This window comes from Tasmannia lanceolata, unplaced genomic scaffold, assembly GCF_043159265.1.
Source record: "Tasmannia lanceolata isolate RefF3 unplaced genomic scaffold, GAP_Taslan_0.1 ptg000018l, whole genome shotgun sequence".
Taxonomy (NCBI): Eukaryota; Viridiplantae; Streptophyta; class Magnoliopsida; order Canellales; family Winteraceae; genus Tasmannia; species Tasmannia lanceolata.
The window spans coordinates 29,364,367-29,377,708 of record NW_027518695.1 but is presented as its reverse complement, the minus strand read 5'-3'; positions in this window follow the sequence as shown (position 1 = coordinate 29,377,708).

The following is a 13,342-nucleotide window of genomic DNA, read 5'->3' as shown; positions in this document are numbered from 1 at the left end:
TTGTCAAGGTCATTCTTTGTCAAGTCAAAGTCATGTACTCAGTCAAGTCAAGTGTGTCCCAAATGGCCTGTTCGGTCCAATATCTTTTCCAAAGCTAGGGTAGCAGGTACCAGAAAATGAAGTCGCATCTCCAGAAGATGAAATGGCCTATACATGGTTTAGAAACGCGGCAAGCTCTCAGGCTTATTTGAAACTCTTGCAGCAGGCAGAAGTTTGAAGATGTATCAAGCAGAATCAATCTGTTGTAAATTTGAAAACCATTGTAACCTGAAATTCTGACAGTTGGCATAAAATTGAAGGTGTTTCAGGCAGAATCAGTCTCCTGTGCATTTGAAAGCCTTTGAAGCCCGAAATCCCTGCTATTGGCATGACAGTAGTAGACCTTTCAGCGAGAATCAATCTCTTGTACCTTCAAGAATCTTTGTAACCCAAACTTCATGAAAGAAAGCTTGAACCGGTTCGAGTTTTGTTAAGACTCCCGTATTGGAAATGAAATTATACTAGGGGCATCTTTTATGTCCTGGTGAAAGTTAGGCCATAAAATATACCTAGCATGTGATGATAGTTGAGATAGCAGTCTTAACAAATTAGGATTTGAGAAGCTTGAACACGTTTTTCAAGTCAAATTTTCAAATTGGGAATGATCCTGATAATTGTCTAATCATTCCGCTTTGTTGATCTGTCAAGAGGCCGTCTTCTCAGATCCTGCAGTGGTTTGATCATGATAATTATCTAATCATTCTGATTTGTTGATCTCTCAAGAGGCCGTCTTCTTAGATCCTGCAGTGGTTTGATTGTGATGATTGTCTAATCATTCCGCTTTGTTGGTCTGTCAAGAGGCTGTCTTCTCAGATCCTAGAACGGCTTGATCATGATGACGATCTAGTCATTCCACTTTGTTGATCTGCCAAGAGGCCGTCTTCTCGGATCCTAGAACGGCTTGATCATGATGGTGAGCTAATCATTCCGCTTTGTTGATCTGTCAAGAGGCTATCTTCTCAGATCCTGGAGTGGCTTGATCATGATAATTGTCTAATCATTCCGCTTTGTTGATCTGTCAAGAGGTCGTCTTCTCAGATCCTAGAGTGGCTTGATCATGATAATTGTCTAATCATTCCTCTTTGTTGATCTGTCAAGAGGTCGTCTTCTCAGATCCTGGAATGACTTGTCATGATGATGGTCTAATCATTCCGCTTTGTTGAATCCATCAAGAGGCCGTCTTGCCAGATCCTGGAATGGCTCGATTATAATGATTGTCTAATCATTCTGTTCTGTAATCCTCTAAATCCCGGAGTGAGAGTCTGTCTCACTATTTCATCGAGAGCCTGTCTCGCCCTTCAATTGAGAGTCTGTCTCGCTGTCCCATTGAGAGTCCGTCTCATTACTCCATCGAGAGCCTGTCTCGTCCTTTAATTGAGAGTCTGTCTCGCTGTCCCATTGAGAGTCCGTCTCATTACCCCATCAAGAGCCTGTCTCGTCCTTCAATTGAGAGTCTGTCTCGCTGTCCCATTGAGAGTCCGTGTCATTACCCCATCGAGAGCCTGTCTCGTCCTTCAATTGAGAGTCTGTCTCGCTGTCCCATTGAGAGTCCATCTCATTACCCCATCGAGAGCCTGTCTCATCCTTCAATTGAGAGTCTGTCTCGCTGTCCCATTGAGAGTCCATCTCATTACCCCATCGAGAGCCTGTCTCGTCCTTCAATTGAGAGTCTGTCTCGCTGTCCCATTGAGAGTCCGTCTCATTACCCCATTGAGAGCCTGTCTCGTCCTACAATTGAGAGTTTGTCTCGCTGTCCCATTGAGAGTCCGTCTCATTACCCCATCGAGAGCCTGTCTCGTCCTTCAATTGAGAGTCTGTCTCGCTATCCCATTGAGAGTCCGTCTCATTACCCCATCAAGAGCCTGTCGCGTCCTTCAATTGAGTGTCTGTCTCACCATTTCCTTGAGAGTCTGTCTCATTATCCCATTGAGAGTCTATCTCACCATCCAGTTGAGAGTCTGTCTCATTATCCCTTCGAAAGTCTGTCTCATCATTCAGTTGAGAGCCTGTCTCGCTATCCCATTGAGAGGCTGTCTCACTATACCTTTGAGAGTCTGTCTCATTATCCCATCGAGAGTCTGTCTCATTATCCAGTCGAGAGTCTGTCTCATCATTCCACTGAGAGTCTGTCGAGTCTGTGTCACCATCTTAGTTTTCTTTACGAGAATCTGTCAATTCAATTCATCTTATCATTCATTTCTTGATTAATCTAATGAGAATCTGTCTCGTCAACCCATCTTGTTATCCCCTTACATCCCTTTTGTTTGAAACCTTGGGCCAGTCAAAATGTGTTGTCTGTTCAGCTTTAGTGTTCGTGTAACAAGCACACTCTGCCAAAGAGGGGCATCTGTAGACACCCCATTTTGACCAGCCCCTAAAGTCCCTAAAATAGAGTCGAGGTCTCGGAGTTGAAGAAATTCCTGAAGAATGGACTCAAAATGAGAAGAAGGCTAGAGTTTTTAGGCATCTTATCGAGTGCATTTGTGGGTACAAATTCCTCAGAAGATTGTTAGTGTTCTCAGGGATACCCCTACAAAATTTCATGGCAATCGAGCAAAAAATGTAAAATAAGACAGGCGAAGTTTGTGCAATAATCAAAGCTTGGTTGTGTAGATATCCCCCTTCCTTTTTCTATAAAATAAAATACTAAAAAAAGGGAGGATTTGCCATTTGTTACAAGGGTAATTTTGGAATCCTGGTATTGCTTTTGTTGCAAGCAACCCTTAATGGCCATCCGATCGAATTAGAGGGTTAGGATCATTTGAAGAGAAGAGAATTTTCGCCCTTTTCTACCTGGACCACCCCTATATAGATTAAAAAGAGTAGTCATAAGCCACACTATGGGGCTGTCCAAGGAGTAAAAAGGGGGGGGAATTTCATTTCCCTTTTATTAAAAGGTTTGGCTAGGGTTTCTCAAAAGAGGGAAAGGCCTCATTTTTGCAGAAAAACAGAGAAAACTGAGAGAGAGAGAGAGAGAGAGAGAGAGAGAGGGAGCCCAAGCTCCACTCACCGCCACCTCTATTTCCACCATCTTTTCTTCCCACATTCTTCTTCCCCACCAACCACCTCACTACCATCTGCCACCACCATCATCTTCTCCGGCCACATTTCCGGTCGGAATCCGGCCATGTCTCCAATATTCTCACGGCTTCATCTCCTCCACCTCTAATTAACCCATCTTCTTCAGATTCCACCGATTCAACCATCCCCAAACCCTCTTCTCATTTTGCCAAGAACCCACATCCACCATCACTGTTTCTACCCAAACCCATCTCAAAACCCAAAACCCATTTCAAAACCCAAACCATTCATCTTCTCCGGCGGTTATCACCGGAATCCGGCCGGTCTTCTTCCATTCCTCCATCAACTATCTCCTCTCATTTTCTGTACCATTCCTAATTCCATCTCTACAAAACCCTTTTTCTCATCACCTTCACTTTCCATTTTCAGTGAGATTCCGGCCCGGAATCCGGCCCACTCCGACCCAAGTCCGGTCAAAGACCGCATTAAATCCGGCCAATCTCTTCCCACCTTGCCCGACCTCCATTAGATCTAACCCATTCCTTTCCTTAAAACCCCATCCCACATCATTTTCTACACAGAGGAACCCTTTTCTTCAAAGTTAAACCCATTTTAATCCCAAACCCATTTCAGCACCCATCTCAAACCTCCACCATCTCAGCACCCATCTCAAACCTCCACCATCGCCATTGCCACCCTCTTTCATCACTTTAACCCAACCAAGAACCTTTTAAATCCAAACCCATTTTTCATCTTCCTCATAAAACCCCTTTCAGCCTTCAGCTCCAAACCCCTTTTCCAAGCCACCACCACATCTTCTTCTCAGGTTTTGGGGTATCTATTACAAAAAAAAGTGGAGGAAAATACAGAGAGAGAGAGAGAGAGAGAGAGAGCACAGGAAGAGAGGGAGTTGCAGAGGGAGAGCAAGAAAGAGGTTGAGAAGAGAAAAATTCAGAGGAACGTGGTGGGGTTTCCGTTCAGAAATCACAGATCTAGAGAGGGGTTCTTGTCATTTAAAAAAAAAGAAATCATGAGGGTAGGAGACTCTTGCTGATCGGCAGAGAGGTATAGAAAGAGGAGAGCGGAGAAGGAGAGGTAAGAATTCGATTCATTCTCTTTTATTTCTAGCATAGGTTTTTTTTTATGTCTCTTCTCCTATGTGAATGATTGATCATAGCTATCTTGATTGATTTCTGTTTCATCTTCTGGTCTCCCCAAATCTCAGCTCCTTAATCCCCTTTTCAATCTTATAAGTGCTCGTTGATTTGCTAGTTTTCTCTTTATCTTCACCTGAGAGCCCACTTTCAGTCTCACTGGATTTCCTGAAACCAAAATTTATTTTTGCTAAAATGGCTGAAAACTTAGCATTGATGTGTAGAGATTCATTTTCTTATATGTGGAGAGCTTGTTTACTTGTAAGTTCTTGGAAACCGGACAAATTTTCACTCCAAAATTTTCTCATAATGTTTTAAATGTTATTGCATTCTTCATTAGAAAGGGTTTTCTTGTCGTCAATAATCTATATCGTCGAATTGATTGGGAGAAGGATATTGGGTATTAGAAATGATTGTCGGAGGTGGTGGTTCTAAATTATTGCATGTGTGTGTTGCCTGTTGAACTACCCAAAGGAGAGGATAAGGTTGTAGTCTCGTTTGCTAGTTCCAATTCTATCATGGTATTGGATTTTTGAGGTGTACAATTGGATGGCAATAATCAATTAAGGTTTGGTTCTCGGTTTGTATCGATTTTTGTAAGTCAGTGTGTCTATGTTAGAAAGGCAAGTGCATATTTCCAAGGGACTATGATATTTGATTATCGATTCTGATATCACCCTTTCTATCGATTGTTATTCATATTGTGCCTATTTGGAGCCATGGTTGGCATAGGATACGACTCAGAATTTTTGCTATAACTCTATTTTCTCTCTTTCCAAAATGTCCTTTGGTTTAGGTCGAGATTTATTACAGTTTCCAGATTCCTATCAGTTTTTTGGGCTTATTCATTAATCTTAGGGGCTTTCCCTTGGGTTGGACTATGTCGGAATGCCTCTTGAGCCAACCCCTTCCCTTCGTGCCTTAGAGTTTTTCCCAAGTTAAGGGATTTCTTCCTTTCTTGGGGTCTTTCATAGAGTTTAGGAGTCTGTCCGACCCTTTTAGAATTTAGGAGTTTGTCCTACGCCTATAGAGCTTAGGAGTCTGTCCTACCCTTATAGAGTATCGAAGTCTGTCCTATCCCCTATAGAGTTTAGGAGTCTGTCCTATCCTTATAGAGTTTAGGAGTTTGTCGTACCCTTATAAAGTTTAGAAGTCTGTCCTAACCTTATAGAGTTTAGGATTCTGTCCCTTCCTCATAGAGTCATAAGATTTCATCCTGCCTTTCATAAAATCTAGGATTCCGTCCTTCTTTCATAGAGTAGTTAGAAAAAAATCCAAACTACGGAGGGCTTGATCCCTAGCTGAGAGGTACGTAGGCAGCTCAGGCTTGCAGCTGGCATCCTGAGTTCAGTCACAACTTCAAAAACTTTCATAAGCTTCAAAACCTTTCAAACCTTCACAAAATACAAAAATTCTTCAAAAATAACCTTACAAACCATTTTCAAAAAGATCTTCCTATAGAGTTAGGAGTCTGTCCTAGACGTTTGGTGTATCTTAGAGTTAGGAGTCTGTCCCGCATAGGTTGTTGCTTCGTGTGTCTGGTCGTGTGAGTGCCATGTCTGGTCGTGTGAGTGTCCCTAGAGTTAGGAGGCCTCGAGTCTTGGTCGGTTAGACACTTAGTCGAGCCGATGGCTAGACTAGGATGCACTTAGATATCCCATTATTTTTCTTAGGACGCACAGCCTAGTCACACGTAGGATATAAGAATCACTTGCATTAGCTTAAGGCTAACCAACTTGCATTAGTTATGGCATATAGGGAGTCATAAAAAAAATTACAATTCACTTGAACTTAAGCAATCATACAAAAAGTTATTTTTAAAAACCAATCGAGTCTAGAATAGCGGTTCTAGATGGTCAGGCATCGTAGTTTAGAATAGGCTGCCGAACTATGTCGACTCTGATTCTACCCGAGGCCAGGATACGTAGAGCAGCCGGGATGGATGGCCATCTTGGTCCGAGTCAAGTATCGCATTAGAGTCTAGGGTTTGTCGTGCAAGTCGTGTGTGGAGTCATGTTGTGTTGTGTGTTTTCTTACTTTCATGTACAGACTTTATACCTTTAGCTGTAGCATGCATGTGTTTCCCATTAGAACTTAGACACCAATTAGGCATGATATTCATAACCTAGCTATTCTTAGCTGACACTTTGTGTGCTTATTATTCATCTCCGAGACATGCATGATTAGATAAACGTTATCTCAGGGATATTCGTTCCCATTTCACATGATTTTCGCCTAAAACTCTTCAAGGTTAATAATAAATGGCATAAGAGACCAGGTGCTTGCACTTGGGCGAATTGGAGGCGCCTAACCCCTTCCCCATTCGTCATCAGCCGTGAACCTTTTGTATCTCATGTTATCCGTTGCAACAAAGCATAGTATAGGATTCAGGGCCTACTTCCTTAGATGACGACTCTTCTTTGTTTAAGGTATGTCTCAAATCCGAGCTAGTCCCCAAATCGAGAGGTATCTCACTTTACCTCGCTACCCATGCTGTGAGTGGCACTCTTTCGAGAGTCTCTTGGTGGAGCTCTTCTTCACGTGTGGAGATCTTAGAGGATCGACGAGGACCTCGCGTCCTTGCTCGACGTCCTCGGGATCGGGGTCCACAAGTGCGTGATCCGTTCATCGCACCCATTCAACCTACTTAGAGTCTACTACCCCAGTGATTGAGATAGGCCAACACAATGCGTGTTTGGAGGCAGGATCGATGACGATTGTGCATATGTATGAGGTGTCCAACGTTAACCCCAACCATGAATTTCAAGGTCTGTAAAGAATCGGAAGGTCATATCTCCCTGCCACATAATCTCTATGTAAATGCCCTATCCTACGATGCTAAGGACAAATGTACATTTAAAAGTATATCACATACTCCATAAAATATCCATCAGATGTCATGAAAGAATCAATTTATTCAATTATTATCAATTCAATACAAGTTCTATTGGCTTTTAGGGCATATAATCTAACAGTTATATCATATTATGACATAGGACCGTGCATATCAAAGTACTAACAACATTAATATAGTAAATAGTATGGATGTGTGGTATAGAAATTAAAAGTAAATGTGATCTTTCATGCTTATTTTCAAATTGATACAAACTTTATCTCTATTGCTGAACCCTTATGCTTCAACAAATGAAGCTTTTGAGTTGGGTAATCCCGATGTCTTAAGATAACTTTTTGATTTACTCATATGTGAGAAATATTTATACCGAATAAGCAAAACCTACCTCACTTAAAGCTTTAGACTTTAACGGTCACAGCTCCCATGAGGAACTGCTGTATAAAACTTTAATTATAACACCTCAAATGAGGCATAAATGTAACATCTCCCATGAGGCAACATTTCCCATTAGGCATAACTGTAGCACCTCCCATGATGCTCAACTGTAACACCTCCCATGAGGCACAACTGTAACACCTCTCATGAGGCATTACCATATATAATTGATCATGTGTGCACAAAAACAGCAATAATACCTATAATAACATTCTTCAGAATATATAAACTTCATTCATATAAAGCAACTGCAAATAATAGAGCCGTACAACTGAAAAAAAATAAAAATATCATAATTTTAAAAAATTCTAAGAAACACGTACCTTCTCAGAAAGCTTTGCTTTCCAAGAAAACACTTTCAAAACTTGAATATTAGCATACATTTCACCTAAAACATTATAGAGTCCAACTGACTTCTTCAAAACCTGAAAATTTCCAATCATATGTCATTTTTATTTTTCCTATGCGGAACAGGCTTCAACATGCCAACAAGATAGAATCAATAGAAGTCTAGGTTCAAAAGTAGGGAGTCCATCTCGAGAACTTGTCTCAACCAATCATTGAACTCTATTGTGATCTCAATGCAAAGTTGGTAATAAGCCACAAGATAGTCTCAACAGAAAAGAGGGGGAATAGATATTAGGGTTAGGATGGAAAATCTGCCATGGCCCATCAAGATAAGCTCTCCTTCTACCTGACAACAATTCGTATGGCTTATCATCCCATGGGGAAAACTCCTCTCCTATACTTCCATCAATGGCTCTAGTATCTCTCCCGGGTGCATTTCTCCAAGACTGAAAGGTTAGATGTGTTGGAAACTGTAGGGAATTTAACCGGGTAGAACTCACCCCTAAAAGCTACTTGGGAACCACGAGATCTTCTCCGAGGGAATTCCACTATCCTCGGCGGCACACCGGGGTTATCGAGATCTTCCCGGGAGTTACCAACGCCCCAGCTCTGATACCATTTGTAGGGAATTTAACCGTGTAGAACTTACCCCTAAAAGCTAGGTGCTAGAGGGAGGGTACCCATTTGTAGACACCCCATTTTGACCTGACCCAAATTTCCCAAAAATTGAATAAATCCCGAAGTTGAGTCGAGGTCCCGAACCGAATCCCCAAATTCCCGAAAAAGTGGGCCCCGAATGCGAAAGAGCCCGAAACATCCTCATTTTCAAATGATTTTTGAAGTCCCATTGAAACTCAGATAATCACCAAGTCCATTTGTACCCTCTATTTGGATTCCCCGAGTTTTGATGATCCCCCCACACCATATTTTGTTACGCATGCTAAGTCATTTCGTCTTAGTGTTTAAGGTGTTGTTAAGAGGTTATTACATTTTCCAAGATGGTTGTGCAAAACATGGTTATGCTAACATCATTTCAAAAGAAAGGAGTGTATTTTTCCCTTCTTACCTAGCCCCCCATGATATAGTAAATACACTATCAAGGGCTGTCCATGGGAGAAATGGACGCAAAATACATCATAGAGTGGGTTGTCTAAGGAAGAAAAGGAAGCAAGCATGCTATTTTTTATTATTATTAATATACCCCTCTTCTTACTTAGACCCCTCCCCTATGGAAAGAAAATCAAAGCAAACATGTCTAACGGGGTTGTCCTAGAGAAGAAAGGGGTGAGATATATCATTGCTTTTTTTTGTGTTGGATCTCTACTTCACCAAGACACCCCCTTTTGAGTAAAGGAGTAGTCATAAATACATAAGATGGGGGCTGCCCATGGAGCAAAAGGGGGCAAAAATATCATTTCCCTTTACATGGCCATCGAATGATGGCAAAATGGGGCAGGAGGCTTCATCTGCTGTGGAGAAAGAAAAACCTAAAAAAAGGCAAAAAGAGAGTGAGGCAAGGGGAAGAAAGGAAGCCGCAAGAGAGAATAGAGAGGGAGAGGGGAGCGGCCATCTTCCGTCCATTTTCGGGCCTCCATTGCCATCATCTTCCATCCGCCACCACCACGATCTCCATTGATTCCGGCAAGCTTGCCGGAATCCGACCCAAACCAACCCAAACCCTCTTCCTCTTCCACCCTTCTCCACCTACTCCTAGCAGCCCCTACCTCCATCATTTTCAGCACCAAAACCCATCTTGTTCACTTTAACATCCATTGATTCCGGCGATTTGGCCGGAATCTGACCAACCTTGCCGGAGATCCAATCCAACCCTCCATCATTAGCCACCCCTATTTCTACTACACCCCATCAAACCCATCTTCTTCACCATCATCACCTCTGCCCATCATCACCACCTCTGGTCGCTCCTCCTCCATCCAGCCACCTCTAACCCATTTTCGCTCCCAACCACCATTTTTCTACCCCAAAACCCATCTAGATTCTCCACCTCCGTCCACCATCTCCGACCAACCCCCCTTCTTCGGCCACTACTCCTCCAGCTAACCCTTGCATTGCTACCATTTTCCAACCCCCAAAACCCACATCTGCTCCATTGCCGCCACCCTTGCCATCGGTTCCGGCAAACTTGCCGGAATCCTCCCAAACCCATCCTCCCCAAGCCATCATACCTTCACAACCATCTCCTCCACCTCTTGCCATCACCAAGATTTGTGAAGAGAGAGGAATCAGCACCATCGTTTGGAGATTTACAGATCTCCTTTTAAGGTTTGTTTTTTTTTTAGAAAAGGAGAAGTAGAGGAAATGAGGGTTTGATACCCATATTTCTCACCCATTCAAAGAAAAAAGAAAAAAAAACAGGGGAGCCCCATCTTTGTAGCTAGAGAGAGGAAAGCAGAGATAAAGAGAGGGAGGGTAAGCTCGACTTTGGAACCGCTTGTCCGGCCATTTTTCCGGCCGGACATCATCTTCTTCCCCTTTTATTTTTACTCAAGCCCTACTCCTACTCCCCTTGAAACCCATATCTCACCTCGGTTCCACCATCTTCAACCTCTAGATCTATCCACCCCCACCATCTTCCCCGGTAAGATCCATATGATCCGACCGCCATTCAACCACCACTGTCCCGACCTTCATTGCCGGCAAGGTGAATTTATTCAATTCAGGTAACATTTCTAACCCTACTTGTGTTGATGAAATGTTTACGATGGCTTACCTTGTTTTCCTGAAAGCATGTCATTGGTCCAGTCTGAGGCTATGGTTATGACTTTGGTATTTATATCCATATTGGTTTCAATTGAAATATTGCTAGGCATTAAGATAAGAAATCATGTATGTATGTATCTATCCTTGGCTTTATATTCATATATCTGAGATGAATACTCCTTTAAGTATCTTTGAATTCACCTACTTGATCTGTTGGATCTTGAAACCCTGCTCATATCATTGTTTAAGCTTATATCTGTGAGTTTTTGGAAATGAAGTCATGCTAATATAGTTTCTTACATTGTTGTATGAGGATATTTGGGACTTTGATATGAAATCTTCAGACTATGGGCCATCAGTTTTTGTGTAAGTCTTTTAGCGAATCTGAGTTTGTATCTTCACATTCTTCTTCTTCGGGTTCACTCTCCTCACGTTCCTAGGGATCCTACTCGGGCTTCAGGATTCCCTCGATTACAGGAACACTCTCGTCGGGTTTAGGCGACGACGGACGGCAACCTCCTGAGCCAAAACCCCCTTTCAATCAAAAGGGATAGAAAATACATAAAAATCCAAAAACAACAAAAATTCAAAAACAACAAAGGCGTTTTTCAAAAAGCTGTTTCGAACTACGTTGGCTTGATCCCTTTCCACAGGGTACATAGGCAGCTTGGGATTCTCATCCCAAGTTCAGTCAAACTTTTCAATAAAATCATTTAAACCCTTCAAAAAAAAATCATTTCAGCATCTAAAAATATCTTTCAAGCTTTTCCCAAAAATACAAAAACCAAAATGGGCAAGGATGGTGATTGCCAGGTCACTCGGAGCCTTCTTTTTATTTCATTTCCAATTTTGATCGTGGTTTGCCGGTTTTATCGGTTTTCCGACGTTTTATCGGGTTTTGGGACGGGTGACGACGTAGCGTGGCCCCTTCACAGGTATCATCCTCGCTGAGCCCAATGATAGGCTATGACGATTGCGAGACTTGTCCGATCTTTAGCGGATCAGGATCACTGAGCTCGATTCCTTTAGAATCGCTCTCTGAGTCTATCGTATGTCCCATTTTCTTTTCCCTGGCATTTTGGGTTTGCGCATACCGTCTATTTTCTTATTCCTTTCTTTCCTCGCATCTTTTAGCTTATCGTGTGTTTGTCTTTGGTTCCTTGTGTGTTTACTTTCAGCTTGCTTATTCCTTGTGCGTTTAGTTTCACATGCTTAGCTGTAGATATTTATTGCTTTTCTGCTTATCATATTTGCTATTACTTGCTTAGCTGTAGCTGTGCATGCGGATGTTATCGCTTTCCTAGATGTGATGGGCTAGGAGTAGATGCGGTGAGTTAGGATTTGGATGTTTATTTTTTTTGCCCATCCCCGGGTCATGCATGCTTAGATAGACGTTTTCTCGGGGATACTCATTCCCATTTCACATGATTTTAGCCCAAAACTCTTCAAAATTAATTAAAAATGGCATAAGAGACCAGGTGCTTGCACTTGGGCGAATTGGGGGGGCTTAACACCTTCCCCATTCGTCATCAGGCACGAACTTTTGTATCTCTGGTTATCCGTTGCAACAGAGTATTTCATGGGATCCAAGGCCTACTTCTTTGGATGGTGACTCTTCTTTGTTATAGGTACATCTTGGTTCCGGGCTAGTCCTTGAATCGAGAGGTATCTCATTTATATCGTCACCCATGGTTTGAGTGGCACCATTTCGAGAGTTCCTTGATAGAGCTCTCCTTCACATTGTGGAGATCTTAGAGGACTGACGCGGGATCTTGTGCCCCACGCCCACCATCCTCGGGATCGGGGTCCACGCCATTCCCTTATAACCCATCCCCATCCACTTCACGTTACTGATGTGTGACTATTTGCTTTTGTGTGGAACTCCAATAGAAACCTTCAGCCTGCCAAGAGAAAAGGGGTTGAGACAAATGCATAGCAGAATTTGTTGTTTTGGTAGACCTTACCCTTGGTGTAAGCCCAAGGGTCTACTCTCCTATCTTGTTTTGATGATTCTAAACATAATTGATTATGTTATTGAATACTAATCAATTTGCCTTGAAGTGTTGTGTTTAAGATAGGATTGATCATTGAAGAAACCAACACACTACATGGTTATGCTTGAAGATGTACCAAACAAGAGTCAAAGGAGCTAAGTGGAGCTCACATCATCTCTCAAGCAAGCATACACAAGATGGAAGATCAATTGAAGACCATGACTAAAGAGAAGTTGAAAGTTACATAGATACCATTGTACATCCTTTCTCTTTAGATTTCTAAGTCAAGGCAAAGTGTTTAAAATAATTTTTCAAAAATACTTAAGAACTTTAAAGGTTTAGTGAATGGTTATGTGGTGGACCAACATGTTGGGACCCTCATAAACATTCCAAAATTATCATAGGAATTGATTTCCAAAGCCCAAAATCAAATAAGCAATAAAATCTCAAAAATCTGATTATTTTAGGCTTCTCGGAGCTCCGAGAGTTCCCTCGGAACTCCGAGAAATGGTCCAGTAGAATTTTTCATCTTCTGGCCGTTCTCTCGGAACTCCGAGAATGGTTCTCGGAACTCCGAGAACCTCGCGACAGCTTAGAAAATAGCCTTTGGGATTTGAATTAAATTTTGATTTTTGATAACAACACCCCCAAACGGTCATATTTTGTCAAGAGGTTATATATACACCTTCAAGAGGATTATTTTCCTCTCTTGAACATTTTGAAAAACCTCCTTAAGCTTTCAAACAAACTTACAACCCATTTGAGCTTAAGAATTT